Consider the following 10,211-nt stretch of genomic DNA (forward strand, 5'->3'; position numbering starts at 1 on the left):
TGAGTCAACAATAATACTTTCAGACATGGGTTTGACTTTGATGATCTTTCACTAAGGAATTCTTTGTTTTTTTAATGCATATTTTTAATATTAGAGAAGTTTTATCAGAAGATTCTCACCCTGGGGCGTCTGGGTGGCTCAGTGGGTTAAGCCTCTGCCTTCAGCTCAGGTCATGATCCCAGGGTCCTGGAATCAAGCCCCACATCAGGCTCTCTGCTCAGCAGGGAGTCTGCTTCCCTTCCTCTCCCTCTGCCTGCCTCTCTGCCTACTTGTGATCTCTTTCTTTCTGACAAATAAACAAATAAAAATCTTTAAAAAAGGAAAAAGAAAATTCTCACCCTGACCTGATATACCATGTGATGTGGTACTGTCATTTATTAAAACCCACTAGAAATAGATATATAAAGCAACTTCTGGTGTGATTTGTGTTCCACCCCTTGGCATGCCAAAGTATCCCACCAGTAACTAACCATAGTACCCGTTTTACAGATGGGAAACTGAGGCACCAAGATGGCTGTTGCATCAGTGAGTATATAGAGCAGTGGTTGTTGAAGCTGCCTTTCTCTGCCTGGCCCAGGTGGGAATTATGGTGGAGAGGCTGATGGGACGGTGGGGGCAGGACTGTTTGGTATCTTCCCCAACCCCTGAATCCGTAAGGAAGGTGCTCAGGGAAGGACTACAGTGTATACGGGAAACATCTCAGGAGCTCCTGACAGTCTGGAAGGGACAGTCTTTGGGAGAAACCAACTCCACCACGAACCTAGGAGGTTAGGTTAGGTGAAGACCAACTCCACCACGAACCTAGGAGGTTAGGTTAGGTGAAGCAGCCTGATCTTCAGGCCTCCTGGGAGACTTCACTGTGGTGATCCTCATGGGCAGCTGGGGATGCCTCCCAGGGTTGCTGTCTGAAATTCTGTGATTTTCCAGGAGCAGTCCGTTGGCCGGGGAACCAATAGGCACATGGGAGAGGAAGCCATCCCAGATCAGGACCAAGTGCTCATCCGTGCACGGTCTGCTCCGCTTCTCCAGCTTTTCCCTTAGGTGGTGCAGCTCGGCCCCAGTGGTCCACCTCCTTCTCCTTGCTCACACTGTCAGGCTGGGCCCTTTAGAAGAGGCAGAGTTAGACGGCGGTCACCTGGGCCATCAGGGGGTTTTGTTCACCCTCAGGCTGTCAAAGAGGTTGCAGATAAAGGGGACATAGCCGACACATCCCTGCAGGGACAGGGCTCACAGCTGCTCCCAGGCCTGGTACTGCTGCAGTGAGTTCAGTCCCCGCCAGAAGCCACTCTGACCTACGTGCTTGCTCTCGGCTTAAATGATGTTCCATTTCTTTGCTGAATGCACAGCCCTGCAGAGAACCGTCCACAATCACATTAGCCACTTTCTCCAAGTCTATGGCACCTGGCTCTTTGAGTGCTGTCTCCAACAGCTACCGAGTCTCTGCATCAAAAGATTGGATTTTACAGTCCTCTCTGCCAGGCTCTCCCATGACCATCCAGCCCCAGCAGCTCTTGACTGACGTGGGACACTAATGACAGCTCCTGCAGGATGGTCGCGCCCAGCTTGCTGGGCAGGTGCGTGTGTCCTGCTTTCCAGGCTCTGGCTGCTGGTGCCACCCGCTCACCTTGCCACCGCCGAGGCCATTTCCCAGCACGGTGTTGGAGCCTGTTTTATATATTTTTGTTTTCTGCTTAATTTATAAACTGAGGCTCAAAAAAGGAAAGAATAAGGAAATGAGGAAGGATATAGGACTAACCAGCTCTGTATCACCCTGAAACAAACAATACACTGCGACTAAAATGAAAACAAAGTCACTAAATCAAATTGTAATCAAATGTTATAAATCTTACCTCTTCTGTGAATGTTAAGGACATTGTTCTGAAAATTAGTAAGAGGAGAAAGATTGACTAAGTGTGATATTTTCAAAATAATACATAAGAAGAACTATTTCCTGCTTTTTTATTAACACATGTAAAAGGAATTTTCCGGCAGTGAACCATAAAGTAGAAGCAATATGGGACAAGCTAGGAAGTGATTATCATAACTCAGTATCTTCTTCTGCCCCCAAAATTGATCTCCATGGTTTAACATTCTGATAAATGCTTTCACTCCTCCCTCACAGCCATTAATCATTCCTGTTACAGGAGGTACCACAGTCGCTTTCCCACAGACAACTCTTCTTCGGTCATGTCCGTGTCTCCAAGCAGCACTAACACTACTTGTTGGTTGTCTTTCCGCACTTACAGCAACGAACTGAAGGTGAAGCAAAGCTACTGTTGATAATTGGCAAGATATAGTCAAGACTCAGAAACCTGCTTTCTGGATTAAGACATCCATCAATGTCTTAACCGTCCTCCCCATCTGTCTCCCATTAAAAAAAAAAAAGTATCTGAGAGGCAGGAACTTTTGAATTTTTGATATTTAGAAACGTACATATTTCACAGAAAATCCTTTTAGTCCTTTTCCCCTGATTTCATTGTCATTGAAATTTTTAAATGAATCGGCACTGTGATCCTGAAATTTCCACTTCATGTAATTTTAATTTACTATTTAATACTATTTACTATTTAATTTACCATTTTATACTATTTTATCTGTTCCTATAGAAGAAATAAGGGAATCACAAAAATGATTAAATTTCTCTTCTACTTATGTAAATAATAAATCAAATGAGTGTAGTTTTATCAAATCCCTAAGTGGTACACAGGAGAATTTCTTAACTGTGCCCTATCAGTCAATAAGAGCCATACACGTGTGCACACATATGGACGAACATACACACAGCCATGAGACCACAGCAGAAGGTTTTCAAAAGTGTTGTGAAGCAGAGAGTTTCTTTTCACAGATGGAATATATTTGAGTAACAGTCTGGTTTAATAGACCTTATTGTCATTCATATTCCTGTGTTTACTGAGAAGGTAAAATAGATTTCAGTATTTTCACCTAGTTTTAACAGCAGTAGTGCACATTATTTTTATTGAACTTTATTATGCATAACGTATCTTTGTAAATGTCATTATTTGTGATTCTCACAACAACTAGGAAGTAGGCAGTGTGGGATTATTCTTTATCTGTGGATAATGAACCTGGGATTTATACAGTCATGTGGCTAGTGGGCAGTGCTGAAATAATAATCCAGCCTCTCTGATATTCTCATATCACTGCTCATTTTCCTTTATCAAATAATCTGTTAAACTCCAGTGACCTTTAAAAATACTTCTTAAATCAAAATATATAATATTCAAAAGAATGAGAAAATGCAATATGTCAAAACAAGAACTTGTCAGGCACCGAATGAAACACCCGGAACCAAAGATGAGTGAGATAAAAGTCGAGTTCTCACTAACTTTAAGGTCTAATAGAAGGGAAATTATATTTTAAGAAATTATAATACAACATATTTAATAAAATAGCGCTATATAGAATATGTCTCATAGTAGCAAGAGATGAAGATTGATGTATAACCAGATCTTAGATCATGGAAATCCTTAAATGCCAATACAAGGAATGGATGATTTGTTTAGTTGTGTTTCGTTTTTTTTTTTTTTTTTCTTACAGGTAATAAATACAAATGAAATATAAGAAAGATAATAACAAAATGACTTGTATTTTGAAATTTCATATCAGCAGTAATATAAAGAATAAATTGGAGGGATATGAGAGAATTCAGAAGCTCTTTTTTTTTAATTTTTTATTTTTTATAAACATATATTTTTATCCCCAGGGGTACAGGTCTGTGAATTGCCAGGTTTACACACTTCATAGCACTCACCAAAGCACATACCCTCCCCAATGTCCATAACCCCACCCCCCTTCTCCCAACCCCCCTCCCCACAGCAACCCTCAGTTTGTTTTGTGAGATTAAGAGTCACTTATGGTTTGTCTCCCTCCCAATCCCATCTTGTTTCATTGATTCTTCTCCTACCCACTTAAGCCCCCATGTTGCATCACCACTTCCTCATATCAGGGAGATCATATGATAGTTGTCTTTCTCCGCTTGACTTATTTCACTAAGCATGATACGCTCTAGTTCCATCCATGTTGTCACAAATGGCAAGATTTCATTTCTTTTGATGGCTGGATAATATTCCATTGTGTATATAAACCACTTCTTCTTTATCCATTCATCTGTTGATGGACATCTAGGTTCTTTCCATAGTTTGGCTATCGTGGACATTGCTGCTATGAACATTTGGGTGCACGTGCCCCTTTGGATCACTACATTTGTATCTTTAGGGTAAATACCCAGTAGTGCAATTGCTGGGTCATAGGGCAGTTCTATTTTCAACATTTTGAGGAACCTCCATGCTGTTTTCCAGAGAGGTTGCACCAGCTTTCATTCCCACCAACAGTGTAGGAGGGTTCCCCTTTCTCCGCATCCTCGCCAGCATCTGTCATTTCCTGACTTGTTGAATTTAGCCATTCTAACTGGTGTGAGGTGATATCTCACTGTGGTTATGATTTGTATTTCCCTGATGCTGAGTGATATGGAGCACTTTTTCATGTGTCTGTTGGCCATCTGGATGTCTTCTTTGCAGAAATGTCTGTTCATGTCCTCTGCCCATTTCTTGATTGGATTATTTGTTCTTTGGGTGTTGAGTTTGCTAAGTTCTTTATAGCTTTTGGACACTAGTCCTTGGGAGAAGATATTTGCAAACGACATATCAGAAGCTCTTTTAAAAATAAAGAAGAGAGGAGAGAGAGATTAAATAGTTATGAAAAACACAAAGTGGCAGATTTATATAACATATAACAACTAAATATGGAAACAATGAGTGCTTCCAGAATATTTATAGAGAAAATAGTGGATAAAGGTACCATCCGACAAAACACGAATGGATGATAAAATACAAGTCTTAAGGGAGGATGTTAAAGGAAAGTTGTTTCATGGCATCTGACCATTCTGAGTTTGAAGGGCATAGGGGACAGTGAAACACAAAACCCTAATGAGAGCCTGAACTAGGAAGAAAATGATTACTGAAAGAATGGCTTTAATAAAAATAATTGCAAATCTGAAAATCAACCAGTTTCTGGAATTTTGTGTTGTTTTTCTTTTAAAGACAGGGAAAAAGGGAAGAATTTCAGCTAGGTTCCTCAAGTACCAAAACCACTTGCAAGTTTAAAGTTAACCATATTTTATCTAAAGTTATCATTAATAAATAGCATTTATAAAATAAGAATTATTAAAATAAAAATATTAAAATAAAAATATTAAAAATAAAAAATAAAATATATCATTAATAATATCATTAATCCTGAATAGGACACAATGGAATGGGATCAGTTGTTTAGGATCCTTTTTATAGGAATGTGTTTGTTAAAAAGAAATATAATTAGACATTAAGAAAATATGAATCATATTTCCCTACTTCCGTTGGTAGATTATAATCAGCTGGGGCTAATGTATGACAAATGAAAAACAGTGGATGGGACTTCCTTTACCATAAACAAGTATTTCAATTTGCAACATTGAACACTGAGAGTATGGTAAAGTAGCCATCTATTTATTGTCACTAAGATGCCCAGTAAAAATTTGAAAAAAACAGGAGTTATTAGATCCTTCATGACACCAATTAAGACAGATTAAATTTCCTTTTCATTTTCCATATTCCAGAACCCTAAACGATCCAATTTATATAAGATGCATTTGGGTTCAACTATACATAAAAAGAATATCATACAACTGAAATTTTTGCTGCCTAGACAATAATATACTGAATACTTTATAGTTAGCTTTTTACATGGTAAAATGTAATTCTCTCAAAGATAGAAATATGATTGTATTCTGAGACCTTAACTGGTTAAAATAAATTTTACTTAAAGGATACCATTAGCTATCTATTGTAGGAGGAACAAGCTCTCTCTCTAGTAAAGTTAAAATATGAAGAACTTGAAGTAGAAACAAAACATAACCATGAATAATACACTTTATAGTGTATAAGAAATAAATTAAGGGGAGGGGAATGTCCCACAAGGGCCTATCCTGAAGGAATCTATGGCCCAATGTGTTATAAGGATGACTAATTGTACAACTTAAAAACAACTCAGATTTTCTATAGATATAGGCAATTAGAAAAAGTAACGTGGTAATTGGTTTCAAGTCTATTGCAAAAATGACTAACATGATCAAACGTATTAATGTTTTCTATCTTACCAAGTTATAATACACAAAGATGAAAATATTATTTTATTTCAAAGCTATGGTATATTTTCATTTATATAAATGAAGACATATATAACAAGGACTCTGAAAATTTTATTGACTAGCTTCCCATTAAATTTTAAAACTACTGAAAACAGAATTCAAATTTTTCATACAAAAACTTATCACCAGTGGTCAGAAAAAGAAGCTATATTCATGGGATTTTATATAAAGAAAAGTCTGCATAATAAAAAGTGCAAATTTTTAAAGAAATTGACATACATAATTGAATCTATTGGAGTCCCAGTCCCAATACTTACTATTAATGAGTGATTAAACTATCTATATTTCTCTGATTAATTTTCTCATCTGTTAAATAGGAATAACAATAATATAGATATGAAATAGTAGTTATTAGATTGGTAAGTATAATATCAACCAAATCTCCTCATACATAAACACTCTCAAAACAGAAAATGTAGGTGCTTCACTGTAGAGTCTTGTTCTGTCATAGAAAACACACTTCCCTTCAGTTTGTAACGAGCAAGTTGTGTGACCCCCTGACATTTCCTTTCTCTATCAAGTTTTCCCCATAAAACCACATGAACAAATTAATCACATTCTTCAAGATTTTGCTCAAAACTTACCTTGTCAACGTTTATTCTGAATTGTAAAACTCACTTTCATAATTATTGTACCAGTGTATTATACTTTCCAACCTAATATTATACTTTTCCACCCTTAGTATCCCTCATGCCTCTTAAGTTGGTCTATTGTTTTTCTTTATTACAGAGCAGTAATCTTCTCTTAACATACAATATATCTGTTTATTTTATATATATTTTTTATAAATATAAATATATATATATTTTATATATATATATATAAAATGAACAGATATATAAAATATATATTTATATATATTTATATATTTATATATATGTAATATATATTACATATATATATATAAATATATATATTTTAAGATAGAGTCTGACATGAGGCTTGATCCCAGGACGCTGAGATCATGATCTGGACCAAAATCAAAAGCCAACCACTTAACCAATTAAGTCACCTAGGCATCCCTATATTTATTATTTTTTATCTGCATTTCCTTCTTAGACTGTAGACAACAGGAAATGGATATGAATAATATGAAGGGACATAATAAATTAGATAGTTCTTGATTCTAAGGAAAAAAATATTTTCCATGAATATTACCTAAAATAGAGGGAAAAGGAAAAAAGTTCCTATTCCAACATTTATAAACAAGCAAACATCAGAATGATAAAATCTCCTGGAGTCAGCGGGAATGGGGAATAAGGCATACTAATCTACTTTGGAATTGTTACCTATCCAATAGTCACTTATGCAACATTATTAGGTAATTCTAAGCATTTTACCTAACTCACTGAATTGCCTTTTGAAATCTATTTCTCTCTACATCATTATATTTGGAGATTTCATTTAACATGTCAATCTCTCTTATCCATATAGTTGTTCAGAATACATTTTTGTTAAAGAGAATATTAGAAGTATTTTCAAGACAAGAACTGGGTGTTTGAGAATAAGATACAATGTTATAAAAGGCTTTAGATATTCAAATGTAGAAATTCATATTTCTCTGCTTTTCCAACTCATCTGTAGGGTGTAAGACCTGTAGTCTCCTTGGATTCCATGGAATTTATTTTATTTCTTTTTAGCATAGTGATATATCTCAGATATGCATCCTCCTCACTTTGAAAGGACACCACTCTGGGATGTGCTTTGCATTTACATAATGCAGGGAACACTTAAAATTGTTGGGGAATCTCTGTTTAGGACTCTTCTTCAAATATTGCATTTAGGATGGTTACATTTCTTATCACTGACCCTTTCACACTGGTTTAGTGTACTTTTTAGGCCTGGAAAAAGATTAGCTTTAGCTAAACCACAGACATTTTTTAGAGACACAAATGTTTCATAGAGGTCCCAGAACTGACAGAGCTGAATCTCTTTATTCTCTGAAATCTGACAGAATTTAAGTTCAAAGACATGAGAATACAAGGCACAGATTGTTTTATTGAGAATAACAAAAAAGTTGATCTGTCTAGTTTATATATGATAACTACGGTCATTGAAATCTAAAATAACCATTTAGACATTTTAATTTCTTGAGTTCAGCTAAATATAAACAAGTTTACAAATTAATATATCTTACACACAAAAGCTTGATTTAAAAACAAAACAAAACAAAAAAACAGTGAATGTCTACTACACAAAAGGTGCATCTGTTGTTCCCAGAGAATTAAAAGTTGAGTAAGAAACAATCCTGATCCTCAAAAAGTTTACAGTTTTAACAAATTAAAACAAATTTAGGTTTATAGGGAGTACAAAACAGAATTGCCTAATATTGACTGTACAGGTTGCACTTGATAAGACATTGAAGAATCTTTGTCCTTTTGCTGAATGACATAAAGTGTTTCTAGCTAGAGTAAACAACATAAAAAAGGCATACAGGCATGAAGTTGTTCAGATTATTAGAGGATTTCACGGGAGATTGTTTTGAATGGAACTTTAGTGTCATGAGACACTGTAGGTAAGAAAAAGTTGGTAAAAGAAAAGTGAGAGAATTGTTTAAAGCCATAAATTTTCTTCATCTTAAATGACAAATTTAAGAAAATAGATTTTACTATATTTGCAATGAAAATTTTGAAAGCATTTGAAGTGTCATTGTTTAAAAGAATTTTAATTATTTTAGACAGAAATGTAATAATTAGAGACTGGAGTATTAATTAAAACTTAAAATGGGGCTTTCTGCTCCTCCCTGTGTAACAGACAGCTGCATCTTCTGGTGCAGTGCCAGCCACATCCTCAAGACATAATGATGAAAGTCGGAGTAAACAAATTTGGCTGTACTAGGCTCTTAGGCACCAGAACTGCTTTTAACTCTGGTGAAGTAGGCATTGTTGCCATCAGTGATTCCTTCATTGACCTGCATTACATGGTCCACAAATTCTAGTATGATTCCATCCATGGCAAATTCAACCACACAATGAAGACTGAAAAAGTGAAAATTTCATCAGTGGAAAACCCTCTGCATCCTCCAGGAGCAAGATCCAGTCAGATCAAATGGCCCGGTACTGGTACTGAATACGATGTGGAATCCACAGGGGTCTTCATCAACATGGAGAAGTCTATGGCTCACTAGAAGGGTGGGACCAGGTGGTCATCTTCTCTGTCCCTTCTGCTGATGCCCCCATGTCTATGATGAGTGTGAAACCATGAGAATATGATAACACCCTCAATATTGTCAACAATGCTTCCTGCACCATGACCTGAATGGACCCTCCAGCCAAGGTCATCCATGACAAGTTTGGAATTGTGGACAGGACTCATGACCACAGTCCATGCCATCATTACCAGCCAGAAGACCATGAATGAGCCCTCTGGAAAGCTGTGCTGTGATGGCTAAGGGGCCACACAGAACATCTATTCTGCTCCTATTGGCACCAGCAGGGCTATAGGAAAGATGATCCCTGAGCTGAATGGTAAGTTTACTGGCATGGCCTTCTGTGCCCCTTTCCCCAATGTCTCAGTCATGCATCTGACCTGCTGCCTAGAGAAAGCTGCCAAATATGATGACATCAAGAAAGTGGTGAAGCAGGCATTGGAGGACCTCCTCAAGGGCATGTTAGGCTATACTGAGGAACAGGTTGTCTCTTGTGACTTTAACAGTGACCCCCACTCTTATATCTTCTATGCTGGGGCTAGCACTGCTCTTGATGACTACTTTGTCAAGATCATTTGCCAGTTTGACAATGAATTTATCTATAACAACTGGGTGGTAGACCTTATGGTCCAAATGGCCTCCAAGGAATAAGAGCTTCCTGGACCACCAGCCCCAGCAAGAGCAAGAGGAAGAGAAACAGAGAGACCCTCAGCTGCTAGGGAGTCCTTACCCCAACTCATCCCCTAACACACTGAAAATCTCCCAACCTCAAAGCAGTTTCCATCTCAGACCCCCTGAAGAAGGGGCAGGACTCAGGGAGCCCTCTCTTATTTCATACCATCAATAAAGTATACTGCA

At 37.1% G+C, this 10,211-nt stretch overlaps 2 pseudogenes; one reads left to right on the top strand and one right to left on the bottom strand.

The window, feature by feature from the left end:
- Nucleotides 1-835: 835 nt before the first annotated feature.
- LOC131830556 (MIF4G domain-containing protein-like) lies at nucleotides 836-1,489 on the bottom strand (annotated as a pseudogene).
- Nucleotides 1,490-9,005: 7,516 nt separating this feature from the next.
- Nucleotides 9,006-10,004, top strand: LOC131819150 (glyceraldehyde-3-phosphate dehydrogenase-like; annotated as a pseudogene).
- The last annotated feature ends 207 nt before the right edge of the window (nucleotides 10,005-10,211 follow it).

The sequence above is a fragment of the Mustela lutreola genome, chromosome 1 (genome assembly GCF_030435805.1).
Source record: "Mustela lutreola isolate mMusLut2 chromosome 1, mMusLut2.pri, whole genome shotgun sequence".
Lineage (NCBI taxonomy): Eukaryota > Metazoa > Chordata > Mammalia > Carnivora > Mustelidae > Mustela > Mustela lutreola.